At 46.1% G+C, this 21,164-nt stretch overlaps 1 protein-coding gene across 3 annotated transcripts in view; it reads right to left on the minus strand.

Moving 5' to 3' along the window:
• LOC126999227 (uncharacterized) overlaps nucleotides 1-21,164 on the minus strand; it is a 58,826-nt gene that overhangs the window by 8,189 nt on the left and 29,473 nt on the right. The window lies entirely within an intron of this gene.

Here is a 21,164-nt window from a genome sequence, read left to right on the forward strand (position 1 = left end):
TATCTGTCACATGTCCCGCCCCTGAGACATCTGTCACATGTCCCGCCCTGAGACAGTATCTGTCACATGTCCCGCCCCTGAGACACTACTATCTGTCACATGTCCCGCCCCTGAGACAATCCTATCTGTCACATGTCCCGCCCCTGAGACATTACTATCTGTCACATGTCCCGCCCCTGAGACATTACTATCTGTCACATGTCCCGCCCCTGAGACATTACTATCTGTCACATGTCCCGCCCCTGAGACATTACTATCTGTCACATGTCCCGCCCCTGAGACATTACTATCTGTCACATGTCCCGCCCCGGAGACAGTATCTGTCACATGTACCGCCCCTGAGACATTACTATCTGTCACATGTCCCGCCCCTGAGACAGTATCTGTCACATGTCCCGCCCCTGAGACACTACTATCTGTCACATGTACCGCCCCTGAGACATTACTATCTGTCACATGTCCCGCCCTGAGACAGTATCTGTCACATGTCCCGCCCCTGAGACACTACTATCTGTCACATGTCCCGCCCCTGAGACAGTATCTGTCACATGTCCCGCCCCTGAGACATTACTATCTGTCACATGTCCCGCCCCTGAGACACTACTATCTGTCACATGTCCCGCCCCTGAGACAGTATCTGTCTCCTGTCCCGCCGCTCAGAAATTACTATCTGTCACATGTCCCGCCCCTGAGACATTACTATCTGTCACATGTACCGCCCCTGAGACAGTATCTGTCACATGTCCCGCCCCTGAGACACTACTATCTGTCACATGTCCCGCCCCTGAGACACTACTATCTGTCACATGTACCGCCCCTGAGACAGTATCTGTCACATGTCCCGCCCCTGAGACACTACTATCTGTCACATGTACCGCCCCTGAGACATTACTATCTGTCACATGTCCCGCCCCGGAGACAGTATCTGTCACATGTCCCGCCCCTGAGACATTACTATCTGTCACATGTCCCGCCCCTGAGACAGGGGCGTCCTATAGCTTTACTTTCTTGTCTATCTAAAGCTTTCGAATCAATCCTTAACCGGAAGATTCAAAAGCACCTTTCCACTTCTGACCTTCTATCTGATCGTCAGTATGGGTTCCGCAAGGGGCTTTCTACTGGTGATCTCCTAGCCTTCTTAACTGATTCTTGGTCATCCTCTCTTAGCCGTTTCGGTGAAACCTTTCCTATTGCACTGGGCATATCAAAAGCTTTTGATAGGGTCTGGCACAAATCTTTGCTTTCCAAACTACCCTCCTACGGTTTCTATCCTTCTCTCTGTACCTTTATCTCCAGTTTGCTTTCTGACCGTTCTATTTCTGTTGTGGTAGACGGTCACTGTTCTTCCCCTAAATCTGTTAACAGTGGTGTCCCACAGGGATCTGTCCTATCTCCCACTCTTTTTCTGTTGTTCATTGATGATCTTCTTTCCAAAACGAACTGTCTTATCCATTCCTACGCCGATGATTCCACTCTGCATTACTCAACTTCTTTTAATAGAAGACCCACCCTACAGGAACTTAGCGACTCAAGGCTGGAGGCTGCAGAACGCTTAGCCTCAGACCTTACTATTATATATTTCCGATTGGAGCAAGAAGAACCTGGTGTCCTTCAACGTCTCAAAAACACAGTTACTCCACCTATCCACTCGATACAATCTTCCAAACAACTATCCCCTATTCTTTGACAACACCCAGCTATCACCTTCCTCAACACTAAACATCCTCGGTCTATCCTTAACTCAAAATCTCAACTGGAAACTTCATATCTCATCTCTTACTAAATCAGCTTCCTCGAGGCTGGGCGTTCTGTACCGTCTCCGCCAGTTCTTCTCCCCCGCACAGTTGCTGTCCATATACAGGGGCCTTATCCGCCCTCGTATGGAGTATGCATCTCATGTGTGGGGGGGCTCCACTCATACAGCTCTTCTGTACAGAGTGGAGGCTAAGGCTCTTCGTCTCATCAGCTCTCCTGCTCATACTGATAGTCTTCTACCTCTTAAATTCCGCCGCAATGTTGCCTCTCTTTCTATCTTCTATCGATATTTCCACGCTGACTGCTCTTCTGAACTTGCTAACTGCATGCCTCCCCTCCTCCCGCGGCCCCGCTGCACTCGACTTTCAACTCATGCTCATCCCTATACTGTCCAAACCCTTATGCAAGAGTTAATCAGCATCTTCACTCTTTCATCCCTCACGCTGGTAAACTCTGGAACAATCTTCCTACATCTGTATTTCCTTCTGCCTACGACTTGAACTCTTTCAAGAGGAGGGTATCAGGACATCTCTCCTCTCGTATTTGACCTTGCTTTCGGCCACCTCTTTTGTTTCTTTTTTAGGAGCAGCGAGTAGCGGGCTTTTTTTATTATTGTTTTCTTTTTTTGTGTGCCCTTGAGCTGTCTCCTTTGTTGTAAAAAAAAAAAAAATCTGTCACATGTCCCGCCTCTGAGACATTACTATCTGTCATATGTCCCGCCCCTGAGACAGTATCTGTCACATGTCCCGCCCCTGAGACGCTACTATCTGTCACATGTCCCGCCCCTGAGACAGTATCTGTCACATGTCCCGCCCCTGAGACATTACTATCTGTCACATGTCCCGCCCCTGAGACACTACTATCTGTCACATGTACCGCCCCTGAGACATTACTATCTGTCACATGTACCGCCTCTGAGACATTACTATCTGTCACATGTCCCGCCCCTGAGACACTACTATCTGTCACATGTACCGCCTCTGAGACATTACTATCTGTCACATGTCCCGCCCCTGAGACACTACTATCTGTCACATGTACCGCCCCTGAGACATTACTATCTGTCACATGTACCGCCCCTGAGACATTACTATCTGTCACATGTACCGCCTCTGAGACATTACTATCTGTCACATGTACCGCCTCTGAGACATTACTATCTGTCACATGTACCGCCTCTGAGACATTACTATCTGTCACATGTACCGCCCCTGAGACATTACTATCTGTCACATGTACCGCCTCTGAGACATTACTATCTGTCACATGTACCGCCCCTGAGACATTACTATCTGTCACATGTACCGCCCCTGAGACATTACTATCTGTCACATGTACCGCCTCTGAGACATTACTATCTGTCACATGTACCGCCTCTGAGACATTACTATCTGTCACATGTACCGCCCCTGAGACATTACTATCTGTCACATGTACCGCCTCTGAGACATTACTATCTGTCACATGTACCGCCCCTGAGACATTACTATCTGTCACTTGTACCGCCCCTGAGACATTACTATCTGTCACATGTACCGCCCCTGAGACATTACTATCTGTCACTTGTACCGCCCCTGAGACATTACTATCTGTCACTTGTACCGCCCCTGAGACACTACTATCTGTCACATGTACCGCCCCTGAGACATTACTATCTGTCACTTGTACCGCCTCTGAGACATTACTATCTGTCACATGTACCGCCCCTGAGACATTACTATCTGTCACATGTACCGCCCCTGAGACATTACTATCTGTCACATGTACCGCCTCTGAGACATTACTATCTGTCACATGTACCGCCTCTGAGACATTACTATCTGTCACATGTACCGCCTCTGAGACATTACTATCTGTCACTTGTACCGCCTCTGAGACATTACTATCTGTCACATGTACCGCCCCTGAGACATTACTATCTGTCACTTGTACCGCCCCTGAGACACTACTATCTGTCACATGTACCGCCTCTGAGACATTACTATCTGTCACTTGTACCGCCTCTGAGACACTACTATCTGTCACATGTACCGCCCCTGAGACATTACTATCTGTCACTTGTACCGCCTCTGAGACACTACTATCTGTCACATGTACCGCCCCTGAGACATTACTATCTGTCACATGTCCCGCCCCTGAGACATTACTATCTGTCACATGTCCCGCCCCTGAGACATTACTATCTGTCACATGTACCGCCCCTGAGACATTACTATCTGTCACGTGTACCGCCCCTGAGACACTACTATCTGTCACATGTCCCGCCCCTGAGACATTACTATCTGTCACATGTACCGCCCCTGAGACATTACTCTCTGTCACATGTACCGCCCCTGAGACACTACTATCTGTCACATGTACCGCCCCTGAGACATTACTCTCTGTCACATGTACCGCCCCTGAGACATTACTATCTGTCACATGTACCGCCCCTGAGACACTACTATCTGTCACATGTACCGCCCCTGAGACATTACTATCTGTCACATGTACCGCCCCTGAGACACTACTATCTGTCACATGTACCGCCCCTGAGACACTACTATCTGTCACATGTACCGCCCCTGAGACACTACTATCTGTCACATGTCCCGCCCCTGAGACATTACTATCTGTCACATGTACCGCCTCTGAGACATTACTATCTGTCACATGTACCGCCCCTGAGACATTACTATCTGTCACATGTCCCGCCCCTGAGACAGTATCTGTCACATGTCCCGCCCCTGAGACACTACTATCTGTCACATGTCCCGCCCCTGAGACAGTATCTGTCACATGTCCCGCCCCTGAGACAGCATCTGTCACATGTCCCGCCCCTGAGACATTACTATCTGTCACATGTCCCGCCCCTGAGACAGTATTTGTCACATGTCCCGCCCCTGAGACATTACTATCTGTCACATGTCCCGCCCCTGAGACACTACTATCTGTCACATGTCCCGCCCCTGAGACACTACTATCTGTCACATGTCCCGCCCCTGAGACACTACAATCTGTAACATGTACCGCCCCTGAGACACTACTATCTGTCACATGTCCCGCCCCTGAGACAGTATCTGTCACATGTCCCGCCCCTGAGACATTACTATCTGTCACATGTCCCTCCCCTGAGACAGTGTCTCAGTATCTGTCACATGTCCTGCCCCTGAGACATTACTATCTGTCACATGTCCCGCCCCTGAGACAGTATCTGTCACATGTCCCGCCCCTGAGACAGTATCTGTCACATGTCCCGCCCCTGAGACATTACTATCTGTCACATGTCCCGCCCCTGAGACTGTCTGTCACATGTCCCGCCCCTGAGACAGTATCTGTCACATGTCCCGCCCCTGAGACACTACTATCTGTCACATGTCCCGCCCCTGAGACACTACTATCTGTCACATGTCCCGCCCCTGAAACACTGGGGGGGGGACCATAAATTCCCCCAGGGAGGACTCCCCTTCTGGCTGCCGACTTGAGAGGTGTCCTGATAACTCCTCGAACCTCCTCCTTATCAATTTCTGCAACATTCGCGGTCTTCGTTCTAATTTTCATTCTGTGGAACACCATCTCTCCTCCTCTAAACCTCATCTTCTCTTTCTCACCGAAACACAGGTTTCTGAGGCTACTGACAGCAACCTCTACTCTGTTCCCTCCTACTATCTCTGTCCTAAATTTCAATCTAAAGCTGGATGTTGCGCCTACGTGCGCAACGACATCACTTGCTCTCGTGCCCACGACCTTGACTCTTCAGAATTTTCCACCATCTGGCTAAGACTTCATTGTCATTCTATTACTAAATACATCTGTGCTGTTTATCTCTCACCTAACTCTACTGACTATGTAAAATTCTTTGACTATTTGAACTCTAAAGTGGAGCACATCTTGACTCACTCTCCCTTCGCTGAAATCTCCATCTTAGGAGATTTCAATGTTCACCACCAGCTTTGGCTTTCATCCTCTTTCACTGACCAGCCTGGTGAACAAGCCTACAACTTTGCTCTCCTCAACGACCTAGAGCAGTTGGTTCAGCACCCTACTCGTATTCCCGACCGTCTTGGAGACAGGCCCAACATTCTAGACCTTTTCCTTACCCCTAATCCTTCTGCTTACTCTGTCAAACTGTTCTCTCCGTTGGGCTCCTCCGATTGCGGACTGGCTCTCTGAGCGGAAACAGAGAGTAGTTCTAAACGGTGTTACATCTAACTGGCTCGATGTCAAAAGCGGCGTGCCTCAAGGATCAGTGCTTGGCCCCATGCTCTTCTTAATTTATGTTAATGATATCGATGATGGGCTCACTTGCAAAGTATCAAAATTTGCTGATGACACAAAAATTGCTAGTAAAGTAACTGCGATACTCGACGAAGAAGCTTTACAATCAGATATAGATCGACTTGCACGTTGGGCCAATCAATGGCAAATGAAATTTAATGTTGAGAAATGTAAAATGTTGCACATCGGAAAAAATAACAATCGCGTTCGGTACGTAATGAATGGCCAACAACTTTCTGCAGTAAGTAAAGAAAAGGATCTTGGAATCACTATTTCAAGCGATTTAAAGCCTGGTCAGCATTGTTCAGAGGTAATTAAAACTGCAAACAAATTGGTTGGCTTCATCGGACGAGTCTTTAATAATAAATCGGAAAAAGTAGTATTAAAACTGTATAATTCGTTGGTTCGACCCCGTCTAGAGTAGTGTGTACAGTTTTGGTCTCCCTACTACAGAAAAGACTAGAAAAGTTGGAACGGGTCCAACGAAGAGTAACAAAGATGATTCCTAGGTTGAGAAATTTGTCATATGAACAAAGGCTTAAAGAAGTAAATTTATGCAGCCTATCAAAACGAAGAATGCGAGGCGATCTAATAGAAGTGTTTAAAATGTTCAAAGGATTCAGTGATATTAATGCGGAAATTACTTTACAATTGATCGATCAAATAGAACAAGAAGAAATCACAATTTGAAGATAAGTGGTAAAAGATTCTCGTCGCACGAAGCTAAACACTTCTTCTTCAATCGAGTTGTTAATGTTTGGAACTCTCTACCTTGTGATGTCGTTGATAGTACAACAGTTACGGCCTTCAAGAATAGATTAGACAAGTGTTTTGAATCCAACCAGCAACTTAGATATTACTCATTGTCGTAATAACGTTAAGTTCTTTCGAATACTGGTGTCCTTGTCCGCTTTTATCGCCCGGTTAGTGGTAGCAGTAATGGTAGTTCTTTCCTCTTTCCTACATAAATTCCATGCAGTTTTTTCATGCTGCATGGTTCTTTTTCCTTTCCTGCCAGCTTTGGCTGGAGGGATGGGGGGGTGGGTAGGAGCCTTCGCCTTTGCTGTCCTTCATCTTCCACCTTTGATTAGATAGTTAGTGTAGCTTGTCACAAACAACCTCGTAAGGACCAGCAGGTCTGCTGTTGTTTGTTCTTCCTTTGTGTTCCTTTGTGTTCCTTTGTGATCATAACCTTATTTCTGTATCCTGTCCTATCGCTCCTGTACATCCTCTGGACCCACCGAAGAGGCGATGCTTCTGGCATTTTGCTTCAGCTCGGTGGGACGACCTGAAGATGCACTTTTCCGATTTCCCGTGGAATGATTACTGCTTCCAGGAGAGACCCCTCTGTGTGTGCTCAGCGCATCACAGAGGTGATTGTCTCTGGAATGGAGGCCTACATTCCACGTACTTTCTCTACTCCTCATGCTAAAAAGCCTTGGTTTAATCATGCTTGTTCTCGTGCTATTAAAGATAGAGAGGCAGCTCACAAAAGGTTCCAAAGCCTTCGAACTCCCGCTAACTTTGACCTTTACATTTCAGCCCGGAATCGTGCCAAATCTATTCTCCAACTTACCAAAACTTCTTTTATTAATAGAAAATGTCAGCACCTTGCTTATTCTAATTCTTCCCGTGACTTCTCGCATCTAGCCAAAAATATCTCCTCCAATTTCACTTCTTCCTCTTTCAATCCTCTCCTTAACCCTGACGGCAGCACTGCCGTCTCATCTGTCTCTAAAGCTGAGCTCTTCGCTCAAACTTTCAGTAAAAACTCCACCCTGGACGATTCTGGGCATATTCCTCCTACTCATCCCCCCTCTGACTCCTTTAGGCCTGTTATTAAGATTCTTCCAAATGATGTTTTCTATGCCCTCTCTGGCCTCAACTCTCAGAAGGCTTATGGACCGGATGGAGTGCCTCCTATTGTCCTTAAAAACTGAGCTTCTGTGCTGACACCCTGCCTGATCAAAATCTTTCGTCTCTGCCTATCAACATCTATCTTTCCTTCCTGCTGGAAGTATGCCTTTGTACAGCCCGTGCCTAAAGCCACAAATACACTGCCGAATTTTGGCCACGAACTTGACGCCGAATCAGTTCGTTAAAAAATTCGGCGACCGGTTCGCCGACATGACCAAGATTCTTACACTTCGTGACCATTCGGCGACACGTCGGCGACATGTCGGCGAATGCTCAAGACAATTCGGGAACAGTTCGGAGACATGTCGCCAACTATTCGGCGTCCATGTCGCCGAGCTCAAAATCTGAAATTTTAACGGTTTTTTTGTCGTGGAATAACTGGCGACAAGTCTCCGAATTATCTTCGCATGTCCCCGAAGTATCGGCGACATGTCGGGGACAATTCTCCGACAGTGCCAAGATTTCTGACAGCTGATCATCTGATGCCCATGTGACATATAACAGCACGGAAATCCGCGCTTACCTCATGGACTACTACAACACCCGGGGAGCAGTGGCCTGGCAGGACAGAATTGTGGGCGAGTAAATACCATGTGTGGTAATATGTGTGGTAATATGTATGATAGTATGTGTAATAAAATGTATAAATGTGACTTGTTTTTGTTTTGCTCTCTAACAAATATTTTAGAATGAATGAATGTTTACGTAATATCAGTAAACAAACCAGTAACTGAAAGAAGAAATAAATCTAAATAACTGAAAATGAAACAAAGGTTAAATAATGGCAGAATAATGATATTAAGAAATAAATAAAGTAATAAATAGTGAATTAGTTATGAAATAAATGAAAATGTTAGTTCCATACCTATTTTATATATTCATGATTCTTCTTGTTTTTCATATTTTCTTGTTTACTATTTATTATTATAGTATTATTTTATTCCGTATATATATATATATATATATATATATATATATATATATATATATAGCTATACATATATATGGAGAGAGAGAGAGAGAGAGAGAGATGGATGGATGGATGGATGGATAGATAGAAAGATAACACATAAATAGTTAGATAGATAGATAGATAGATAGATAGACAGACCCCCGTGTACACCTCCCACCGCCACCCGTTTGCCGTGTCGTGATTAATTCGCCGAATATCCGGGGACATGTCCCCGAATAGTCTTGGCCATTCGGCGACATGTCGGAGACATGTCCCCGAATAGTCGGCGACATGTCGGCGACAAATTAGCCAATAAAATTTCAATTTCAACGGTCAAAATTCGGCGACAGTTCGCCGAACACCGCGAATCGGACGCCGAATTGTCTGCGACATGTCGGCGACATGGCGACAATTCGGCGTCCATTTTGCATTCGTGCACATTCGGCGAACGGCCGCGAATTTTTCATGCAACATGAAACTTTCGTGGTGGTCGTGACCAACTGTCAAAAGTCGTGTGGTGGACGCAGACATGTCCCCGAACGGCCAAGAACAGGCAAGAAAGATGCCGAATTTGTTCGCGACACAGGATGACTTGCATATTCGCGCACATTCGTGAGCCAAAATTCGGCAGTGTATTTGGGGCTTAAGAAGGGTGACCGTTCCAATCCCTCAAACTACCGCCCTATAGCTTTACTTTCCTGTCTATCTAAAGCACCTTTCCACTTCTAACCTTCTGTCTGATCGCCAGTATGGATTCCGCAAGGGGCGTTCTACTGGCGATCTTCTTGCTCTATTAACTGACTCTTGGTCATCCTCTCTTAGCCGTTTCGGTGAAACTCTCTCTGTTGCGCTAGACATATCGAAAGCCTTCGATAGAGTCTGGCACAAGTCTTTGCTTTCTAAACTGCCCTCTTTCGGATTCTATCCCTCTCTCTGTTCCTTTATCTCCAGTTTCCTTTCCGACCGTTCTATCTCTGCGGTGGTAGACGGTCACTGCTCTTCCCCTAAACCTATCAACAGTGGCGTTCCACAGGGCTCTGTCCTATCACCCACTCTCTTCCTGTTATTCATCAATGATCTTCTTTCCATAACAAACTGTCCTGTCCACTCATACGCAGACGACTCCACTCTGCATTATTCAACTCCTTTCAATAGAAGACCCTCTCAACAGGAAGTACACGACTCCAGACTGGAGGCTGCAGAACGCTTAACCTCAGACCTTGCTATCATTTCCGATTGGGGCAGAAGGAACCTTGTGTCCTTCAATGCCTCAAAAACTCAATTTCTCCACCCATCAACTCGACACAATCTTCCAAACACCTATCCCCTATTCTTCGACAACACTCAGCTATCACCATCTTCAACACTAAACATCCTTGGTCTATCCTCAACTCAAAATCTCAACTGGAAACTTCATATCTCCTCTCTCGCTAAATCAGCTTCCTCGAGGTTGGGCGTTCTGTATCGTCTCCGCCAGTTCTTCTCCCCGCGCAGTTGCTATCCATATACAGGGGCCTTGTCCGCCCTCGTATGGAGTATGCATCTCACGTGTGGGGAGGCTCCACTCACACAGCTTTTCTGGACAGAGTGGAGGCTACGGCTCTTCGTCTCATCAGCTCTCCTCCTCCTACTGATAGTCTTCTACCTCTTAAATTCCGCCGCGATGTTGCCTCTCTTTCTATCTTCTATCGATATTTCCACGCTGACTGCTCTTCTGAACTTGCTAACTGCATGCCTCCCCCCCTCCCGCGGCCCCGCTGCACACGACTTTCTACTCATGCTCATCCCTATACTGTCCAAACCCCTTATGCAAGAGTTAACCAGCATCTTCACTCTTTCATCCCTCACGCTGGTAAACTCTGGAACAATCTTCCTTCATCTGTATTTCCTCCTGCCTACGACTTGAACTCTTTCAAGAGGAGGGTATCAGGACACCTCTCCTTCCGAATTTGACCTTGCTTTCTTGGCCGCCTCTTCTGATTCTTTTATGGGAGCACCGATTAGCGGGCTTTTTTTTTGTGCCCTTGAGCTGCCTCCTTTGTTGTAAAAAATAAATAAATAAATAAATAAATAAATATATATATATATATATATATATATATATATATATATATATATATATATATATATATATATATATATATATATACTCTTAAACTATCACCTGAAATCATCATTCCCTCACTTGAATAGGACTGTGACGTCACCCACGGCATTCAAACTGACTGATAGTTCTGGAGCGGAATGGGTTACAAAATTATTTTATTCACTCGGTGGTACTAAATTAGCACCAGAATGTCGTAAATCTACAGATGAAAAAATACCCTTGTGACGAGGAATTATCGCTGCAACCAATGCTTATACTACGTTTACATAAGACTTTAATTTCATCGAGATCAAGCGACAAGGCTTAGCAGTGCGCATGTAATACTGAGCCATTGGCAACTCACTTCTTCACACAGAGCATGTGCACACAGGGCTACCACCCGTTCTACATAGGGAGAGGTGTCTCAAAAATTTTCGTCCGTGTATCTCAGAATGCATGGTGCTTAAAGCGTTCGAGAACTTTGTGTGGAGAGTGTTCATCCAATTTTGACAAAACATTAGCCACCAAATCAAGATAGTGAAGGTTTCATCCCCAACAGTTGTGTGAACACGAGCCTTGTATGCAGTAACCTCATCACATCGCCGGTACTGCTTGGTTCCATTGGCCTTTTCCTTCTGTGCAGCGTAAATGAAGTTAAGATCGTCAACAAGCTTTTTCCTGCCACGGCTTGATAGGATTGTATGGGGCATGTTGCTCAGGCAGTGGTGGTCGGGGCACCGTGGTCCACGGACTGATAAGTGAAAACAGAAAATCAAACCTATGAACAGTAGTCAAGCTAACAGCCTCAATGTATCATACATTGATTCGGACAACACTTTCATACAACGTAACACACACACACACACACACACACACACACACACATCCATTTATGGTCGAATCTTGTCGTAGTAATGGAGCTTCGTAACTAACGCGACGAAAATATAGCCAAGGGAACGAATCACCCTAGGGGAAAAATAACACTAGGGTTCGAATCCTCCAAGGCTGAATACCCTGGAGATGAATCAACCGGGACATTTCACCCGGGGACGAATTACCCTACAACCCTTGGAAGCATTTGATTGATGCAATTTCACTTAGATTTAGTGACAGACCACCTGTCTGGACCATAGGGTCTGTGTGGTCTGAATATCTATGTAAATCTATATAAATCAAGTGCACTGAAATCTTCAATATGACAGAAGGCACGAGATACGACTCCCAACAAGCTCAAAGTCAAGACTGAAACGAGGGAGGGAGGGAGGTGTTGCCAGATGTAGCCAGCGAAACTGAGGACGAGTATGGAGTATGCATCTCATGTGTGGGGGGGCTCCACTCACACAGCTCTTCTGGACAGAGTGGAGGCTAAGGCTCTTCGTCTCATCAGCTCTCCTCCTCATACTGATAGTCTTCTACCTCTTAAATTCCGCCGCAATGTTGCCTCTCTTTCTATCTTCTATCGATATTTCCACGCTGACTGCTCTTCTGAACTTGCTAACTGCATGCCTCCCCCCCTCCCGCGGCCCCGCTGCACTCGACTTTCTACTCATGCTCATCCCTATACTGTCCAAACCCCTTATGCAAGAGTTAACCAGCATCTTCACTCTTTCATCCTTCACGCTGGTAAACTCTGGAACAATCTTCCTTCATCTGTATTTCCTCCTGCCTACGACTTAAACTCTTTCAAGAGGAGGGTATCAGGACACCTCTCCTCCCGAAACTGACCTATCTTTCGGCCACCTCTTTGGATTCTTTTTAGGAGCAGTGAGTAGCGGGCTTTTTTTATTAATGTTTGCTTTTTGTGTGCCCTTGAACTGTCTCCTTTGCTGTAAAAAAAAAAATATATATATATCATATAGAGTGAGTCCCAGTGGTGCTCAACCTTTTTGGGTGGCAGGGGCACATTAGATGGGCAGGTGGCAGGGGCACATTAGATGGGCAGGTGGCAGGGGCACATTAGATGGGCAGGTGGCAGGGGCACATTAGATGGGCAGGTGGCAGGGGCACATTAGATGGGCAGGTGGCAGGGGCACATTAGATGGGCAATGTGTGATGAGGGCCTCATATTGCCTGAAATGTGAATATGCATAGTAATTGATATATTCTACAGACTGATAACACTGATTATGCTGTGTATATATTGTAACCTTCCGGATAGAGTCGTAATCAAAACACTTCTCACATAAATTGCAGGTCATGGGGAAATTTACAATTATAAGCTACAATAAAGTGAACACCTATATACGAGCGACAACATTTCGCTGATGGGCAGGAAGAGGGAAAACGTGGAGCGGCTGCGGTGTGCCGGGAGGGTGGGGGAATTCAATTGGGTAGTGGTCCAGGGGAGGTGGCGTGGAAAACGATGGGTAAGGGGAGAGGGCTAGTAGTGGATGGGCAACGGTGGGGAAGGCCCGGAAGGGATTGGTTGGGTAGGAAAGGGGTAGGGAGCCAGAGGCCAGGACTGATCGAGAGGATGAGTGGGGGGATGAGAGGGCAGGAACATGAGCGAAGTGAATAGTCGACAAGGAGAGAATTTCCAAAAAAAATTCCTAGATTAGCTTGTTTTCAAGTTAAAAAAGACAAGGTACCAAGGTCTCAGCCCAAAAGCCAAGATCCAGTAAAAAAAAGCCAAGGAGTGGCAAGGCTGGTCACATCAACAAAATCAGTGAGGCTAGCCAGCATTCAGGCTGCCAGATGTGCAATAGCCTTTTTATCATTATAATACTATAACATCATAAAGTTAACAAATAATAAGATATTCAGAATGTGAACAAATAGTACGTATTATGATGGTGATAAGTAGGTTATTTTTTGGTTACTTGCTGAGGGCCGCATTAAACTTCCTTGAGGGGCCCTCAAACAGTGGGTTGAGCAGCCCTGAATTATAGACTTTAATTACTTTGCCATTCCGAAAGGGAGGTGAAGGAAAGAACGAAGGAAGGAAGGAAGGGGGGAAGGGAGGGAGAAAGGAAAGAGGAAGGGAAGGAGGGAAGAAAAAGAGGGAAAGGAGGAAGGAAAGGAGGGAGAGAGGGAAGAAGGGAAGGAGGGAGGAAGTGGAAGAAAGGAAAAAAATTGAAGGAAGGAAGGAAGTAACCATCTGTTTCGGCGGCATCTGGCAGCTGAATTCTTAATGAGCAGGTGTCACCAGCGATAGGGTCACAGGGCCCACGAAGCTTGAGCTATTCTTTCAATTATCGTAAATTACCTGTGTTTCTCTGGGACTTGGAACAATTACACTTAAATACAATAAGTGACACTATTGTTAATAAAAATATAGATGATAATTCTCGTTGCTTAATCTAATTGTAAACGAGACAAAATATAAATGCTGTCCGGCAGCCTCTCCTTATCCAAAATCGTTCTTGCATCGAAGACCTGTGAAATCAAGCAGAAACGAGCTTTTAAAAAATATTATTTGCATTATATTATATACTGAGTGCCTGCTTTGGGTGCATCACTGTCGCCTTCGGCGAAATTTATCAAAACATTTGGCCGCCAGACATCTCGGCAGAAAGCGAGGCTCCTTTGTTTTTTGTCCATGTGCGACACTGGCTTCCGTCCAATAGTGTTTCCCTCCATCCACAACTCCTGGCCTTAAACGCCATCACCTTTGACCTGCCCACGCTCCTGGTAGCGGCAGGCGTCCACCCAATGTCTTGGTTTTCTCACACAATAACCAACAGTCACTTAAGGGCGGAGTATAATATGCTGGGAGCGGAAGCCGGTGACCTCACTGAGACACAAACACCTGGCCTTCCTAGTCTTGGAGGGGTGGGATTGCCGAGATGCCTGACGCCCTAATGTTTTTCATGAATTTCGCCGAAGGTGACACTGATACACCCACGGCAGGTACTCAGCAAATATTGTAATGTAAATAGAATTTCTTAAAATAGCCCGTTTTTGCTTGATTTCGCAGGACTTTAATGCAAGAACGATTTTGAAGGAGGAGAGGCTATGGACAGCATTTATATTTTCTCTCGTTTACCAATAAATAAAACAACAGTGTCACTTATTATATTGAAGTGTAATTGTTACAAGTCCCAGAGAAACACAGGTTGTTTACGATAATTGAAAGAATAGCTCAAGCTTCGTGGGCCCTGTGACCCAATACCCGCGGGCTGGCAACTCTGAATATACCTTATCAATGCCTCATGTGGTGAAACAAGTAACCCAATGCCGCCGAAAACAGAACACCGCCTTAAGTGGTTTTCACGTCTAGTTTCAACCAAGCATGTTTTGTCATGTTTATTAACATCAGGTGATCCATTACTTTCACGTGATTGGTTAGGCGTCACTGAATCCTTGCCTGGAGCGTCATCGGCTGGCATGACTATTTGTCTACCAGACACACGGCACCTCACCATTTTATGCATCGGCCTAACGCAACTCACTTCACCTGATCGTTGCAATATGACCCTTGAAGACACTTTATGGGAGTTTGGAACATACGGCCCCTTCTTATTGGTTGTTGTTTTTTGTACATTTTGTTGGATCTTATGATGAGAGTATCAAGGAATGGTAATTGGGGCCGTATGCTCGAAAGGCAATGAGGCGACGGATGGCATCCGATGGCCTTTAGGATGCCAGATGTTGCCGACGAAACGCTATTCAGCAAGGGAGGTGAAGGAAGGAAGGAAGGAAGGATGAAAGCGAGGAAGGAAGAGGGAAGGGGGAAGGAATTAAAGTTGGAGGGAAAGAGGGAGTCGGAGAAGTGGAAGGAGGGAAGGAAGAAAGGGATGAAGGGAGGAGGCTTGGTCAAAAGTCCTAGTTAGTTGGTCAAAAAATTGAGTTTTTTTTTTTTTTTTAGGCAGGAATGAGCATGGATGGCCCGACTGCGTTATTCGGAACTGTATACTGGCAGTATCATCACTCTTGAACCAGCCTCCTGCAGGGGTTGGCGCTGGCTATGTTTGGGTGATCCCAAATCCCCTTGCACACATTATGTGCTCCAGGTGGAGTAGATGGTGACATGGATGGGATTTAAGACACTCGGCAGTGAATAAGGGTTTGCCTGTAGACTGTAGTATTTGACCATCTGAGGTCACCTCAGATGGTCAAATTTTATTTAAGAGTGATGGGTCAGAGGGGAAGCCCTGGGAGGAGAAAGAGAGGATGGTCCAGGAGGAAGCCCTGGGAACAGTGGGGGGATCAGATCAGGGTCCATTCGGATGGTCCAGCCTCAACTCCGGAGCAAGTTCACCTGCTCCACTAACGACAAACCCCTTGAGCATAAAGCCATTACTGGCAGTGGCAGCACAACAGTAACAATATCAACAAATGACACTTTAGACAAGGGTACGCAGAATGACTTAATGACCCTGACCAAAATTATTATACTCTTAAATGCAAATGAAAAGCATCTGAGACTCATAAATGTAAAAGGTGAGTTTTAAAAAAAAGTTTGGAGTTGGTCATAAAATGACTGAGTTGGTCATGCCATCCCTGGGAGGAGGAAGTGGAAGGAGGGAAGGAAGGGAGGGAGGGAAGGAAGGAGGAAGTGGAGTGAGGGAAGGAAAGAAGAAAGAAAGGAAGGGAGGGAGGAAAGGAAGGAGGGAGGAAGTGGAAGGAGGGAAGGAAGGAAGGAGAGAAAGAATAAATAAGGAAGGAAGGAAGGAACTATCTGTCTTGGCGACATGTGGTAGCTGGTGAAGCAAGTTATCAGATGCCGGCAAAATCTATACCGCCATTGAGGTATAGCGGTTTTGCAGTGACGTCACGAAATGGCGTCGTCTGCACCTTGTGCGTCGTCTGCAAACCCGCTGGTGGTCACCTCCCCAGCAGAGTGAGCAGACGGACCACGTGTGCCCCATCCCCAAGTCACTACCCGCAGGCAAATGGCAGGACCTTCAGCATCATTTGTGTTAAGTGATTACGCGAGATCGCTTGAGGATGCTGCGAAGCTAAGATACATCGAAAAAATCAGTGCTTTTGGAGGAGGAGACTGGTAGACTGGCTGTCTAGCTGGCTGGCTGTCTGGTTGACTGGTGGGTTGACTGGTTGCCTGGTGGGTTGATTGGCTGGCTGATTGGTAAACTGACTGTCTGTCTAATTGACCGACTGGATGGCTGACTGGTTGACTGGATGACTGACTAGGTGGTTGACTGACTGGCTGATTGGTTGGCTGGCTGGCTGGTTGACTGGCTGATTGGTTGGTTGGCTGACTGTCTGGCTGGTCGGTTGACTGGCTGTCCCTCTGCCTGGCCGATCTCCTGTTGCTGACCAGTGATGCCCAGATAGGCAGCACAGACAGGCAAACAGGTGAGGGCAAGTGACGACAGGTGAGGGCAGGTGACGGCAAGTCACCTTACACTACGCACTCTTGGTCGCTTCCCTGCGTACACTTATATACTCCACCCAGCACTGAGCTCTGTCCCTCTGTGCACTTTGCCTCCACTGAATTTCCTTTCCTATTTTCTTCCCCTGCTTGAGCGCCGCCATGCGTGTTTACCTCCGCCAGCTCATGTAAATCCCGTTCCATAGTAATCCCCCGCCACACAATAGGCCTAAGCTTGGGGACCCGGGGCAATACCTAAATGAGTGTTACCTCATGTAATAATCTAATCAGTCTTGCCTGTAATATTTACCTCTGACAAAATGAGCACTGCAGAGTCGAGATGAAGCAGACGGCCGCCAGTTTTCCCTCCTCACAGCTGCTATGCACTTCCCCCGCCCTTCTGGATTAGCTGGAAATCTATAAAATGACACAGCATCTCTCCCGTGTCGGTTAGAACATCCAACCGCACAGCATACGTATCCCATGACGAACACACAGAGCACTTGTGCAGCCGCCACAAGGGTTTGCTTTGATAAGTGACCACCGCCACTGATCACCAAGATGGCTGTGCAGGCCGGCGCTACCCCCGCACCCCCACTAATGACGTCAGCTGCAAAACCTCTATATTCAGAGTTGTCAGCCCGCAGGTATCAGGTCACAGGGCCCACAAAGCTTGAGCTATTCTTTCAATTATCGTAAATTACCTGTGTTTCTCTGGGGCTTGTAACAATTACACTACAATACAATAAGTAATACTGTTGTTAATAAAAATGTAGCTGATCATTCTCGTTGTTTTATTTATTTCTAAGCGAGAGAAAATAAATGCCGTGTGAAAGCCTATCCTCATCAAAAATCGTTCTTGCATGAAAGCCCTGCGAAATCAAGCAAAAACGGGCTTTTTTATTTCTATTTACATCACAATATTTGCTGAGCACCTGTCGTGGGTATATCAGTGTCGCCTTCGGCGAAATTTATCAAAAACATTAGTGCGTCAGGCATCTCGACAACCCCTTCCCTCACAACACTAGGAAGGCCAGATGTTTGTGTCTCCTTGAGGTCACCGGCTTCCGCTCCCTTGAGGTCACCGGCTTCCGCTCCCAACATATTATACTCCGCCCTCAACTGACTGTTGGTTGTTGCGTGAGATGGACCAAGACCTTGGGTGGACGCCTTCCGCTACCAGGAGCGTGGGCAGATCAAAGGTGATGACGTTTAAGGCCAGGAGTTGTGGGTGGAGGGAAACACTTTTGGAGTGGAAGCCAAGTCGCACACGGACATTAGATAATAGAAGCTGCGCTTTCTGTCGAGATGCTTGACGCCCTTATGTTTTTAATAAATTTCGCCGAAAGCGACACTGATACACCCTAAGCAGGTACTCAGCAAATATTTTAATGTAAATAAAAAAAAAACAATTAAAAGGCCTGTTTTTGCTTGATGTCGCAGGGTTTTCATGCAAGAACGATTTTTGATGAGGATAAGCTTCCGGACGGCATTTATTTTCTCTCGTTTGCAAATAGATAAAACAACGAGAATGATCAGCTACATTTTTATTAACAACAGTATCACTTATTGTACTGAAGTGTATTTGTTACAAGTCCCAAAGAAACACGAATAATTTACGATAACTGAAAGAATAGTAGTAGTAGTAGTAGTAGTAGTAGTAGTGGTAGTAGTAGTAGAACAAAGCATGAGTGGATGTTAGCGCCTGAGGGTTGTGGACTCGTGGACAAAGGGGGTATTTTGACATAAGGATCTTTGATCCCATGGCCCATTGCCACAGAGACCTGACCCTCGATGCAGCCCACAGAAGAAATTAACAAGAGAAAAAAAGAGCGTATGAAGAAAAAATATTTTATGTGGACCAGGGCTCCTTCACCCCATTAGTATTCACGACGTCGGGAGGGATGGGAACAAAGGCGCAGAGCTTCTACGCAAGACTCGCCGAAATACTGGCGGATAAGAAACAGCAGCCGATCGAGTAGCAGTGTGGTCGCCTGGATGAGATGCAGGCTGTCCTTCTCCCTCATGAGATCAGCCTTGGTCTGCCTGAGAGGAACCAGGTCACCTGCACCCAAAACCACCCACATTGCCGACCTGGACTTTGAGGCGACGGTGGTTGATAGTCGTGCACAAGCTCAGTTAGTTTAAGAACAATATGTTTAATAATGTTTGTAATACTAGATAAAGATGGTTGTCGGCCACAGTCATTGGCGGGCTGGGGCCGATGAATTGCTTTGTGAAAGACTATGAGGAAAGATACCTCTCACAACGCAACTCAAATGGATGGAGGCCGTAGTAGTAGAAGTAGTAGTAGTAATAGTAGTAATAGTAGTATGAAAAAATATAGCAGTAGTAGTAGTAGTAGTAGTAGTAGTATATCACTAACACTATAACTACTTCCATTATTTTCATCAGTAGTAGTTTTCAAAATTAAGTCCCGAGATGCAGTGTTTAGCGTACCTAGCTACGACTCCAAGGGCCGGGGTTCAAATCCCGTCCCTAGCACTCGGCGTGCAGCTCACCCAGCTGTTCACCCTCCCTTTCCAGCAGATCGATAAATAGGTAGCTGGGGAAGCCTGGGAAAGATAAACTGAGTTAACCCAGATGTCGCACTGGCCAGTGTCCCGGGATAATGGGTTCTCACTCACCACAGGTTCAAGGGCCAATGCGACAGAGATGAACACCGTCGCCAAGCGCAGCCATAGCGTATGCCCCAACTTTACCTTTACCTACTATTTAGTAGGGTGTCAACAAGTGTAAATACGAGAGGCAGTATATCAGCGATGATTGTGTTGGCAGCATCCACCTGCACGTGCATCCTCGTGTCCGTGCCAACTCTTCAAGGGCGTGACACTTACAAGCATCAGCATGCGGGTGGAGCATATATGGGCAATGATACATGTATTTCATCTGGCGGCGGGTTTCGGAATGCGAGAATGAATGGACTCCACTGGTAACTCTCTTTCTTGTCGATTACTGAATAATATAGTGTTATTGTTACATATTTCAGTTATTGTTACATTGTTCAGTATTGCGTAAAAAAATGAAGTTATTCCTGCTTTTGGAGTGTAAATCACTGAGTATCTAATTGTCCCTTTCTTAAATGATGTAGTCTAATAACGGCGCAGTTTCCTGGCCAGGATAACGACTGCTGGTGGTGGTGAAGTCACAAGGGTTGTCAGGGCACAATTACCGTTTTATTAAGACTTTTTTGGTGCACTTTACCACCAAAATATAAAATTAATGTCGTCATGACGAAGTATTTCTAGGAGTAACACAAACGCACATCCCATATGAACATTTGGCGAAATAAAATCATTATTATTTTAAAACGTTTACTTAAAGCAGTGTCTCAGTGTGCCATTTTATCTTCTTGCCCGAACGTTAAACTGTTTGTTGTTGTTCAGAGACACTCCAGTCCTCATCGACAGACCGACTTGGTCGGTTCGGCTGACGTCAGCCGATAGAGTCGGTCTGTCGGCCTCCTCCCCATCATGAGCCGTCACCCGACAAGTGCCTATGGTCCCTCCTCGGAGAAACATATGTGCTTGACCTTGACGGGCTCTATATAGCTGGTGTCCCCCCCCCCCCCCCCTTGAGGTGGCGACAGATATTTTTTTTTAAATGTTAAACTGTTTTCCTGACGGTTTTTCAAAGATTTCCTTGGCAAATAAGCTCTAAATAACATCCGAAATCGAGGATCGGAATTTACTGACAACACAAAAATAGGATTGCTGCTGACACAAAAATAGGAAGACTGACCACCTCATACAACGTTGCTGAGGTACTCCAGAAGGAACTAAATGTCTTGTATGAGTCGGCCGACGAATGGATGAAGTAATTCTATATCGACAATGCAACGTCCTTAGTGTGGGAAGAAATAACCCCCAAATTTAATACACATTAAATTACACACCTCTTGA

Source organism: Eriocheir sinensis, chromosome 16, assembly GCF_024679095.1.
Source record: "Eriocheir sinensis breed Jianghai 21 chromosome 16, ASM2467909v1, whole genome shotgun sequence".
Lineage (NCBI taxonomy): Eukaryota > Metazoa > Arthropoda > Malacostraca > Decapoda > Varunidae > Eriocheir > Eriocheir sinensis.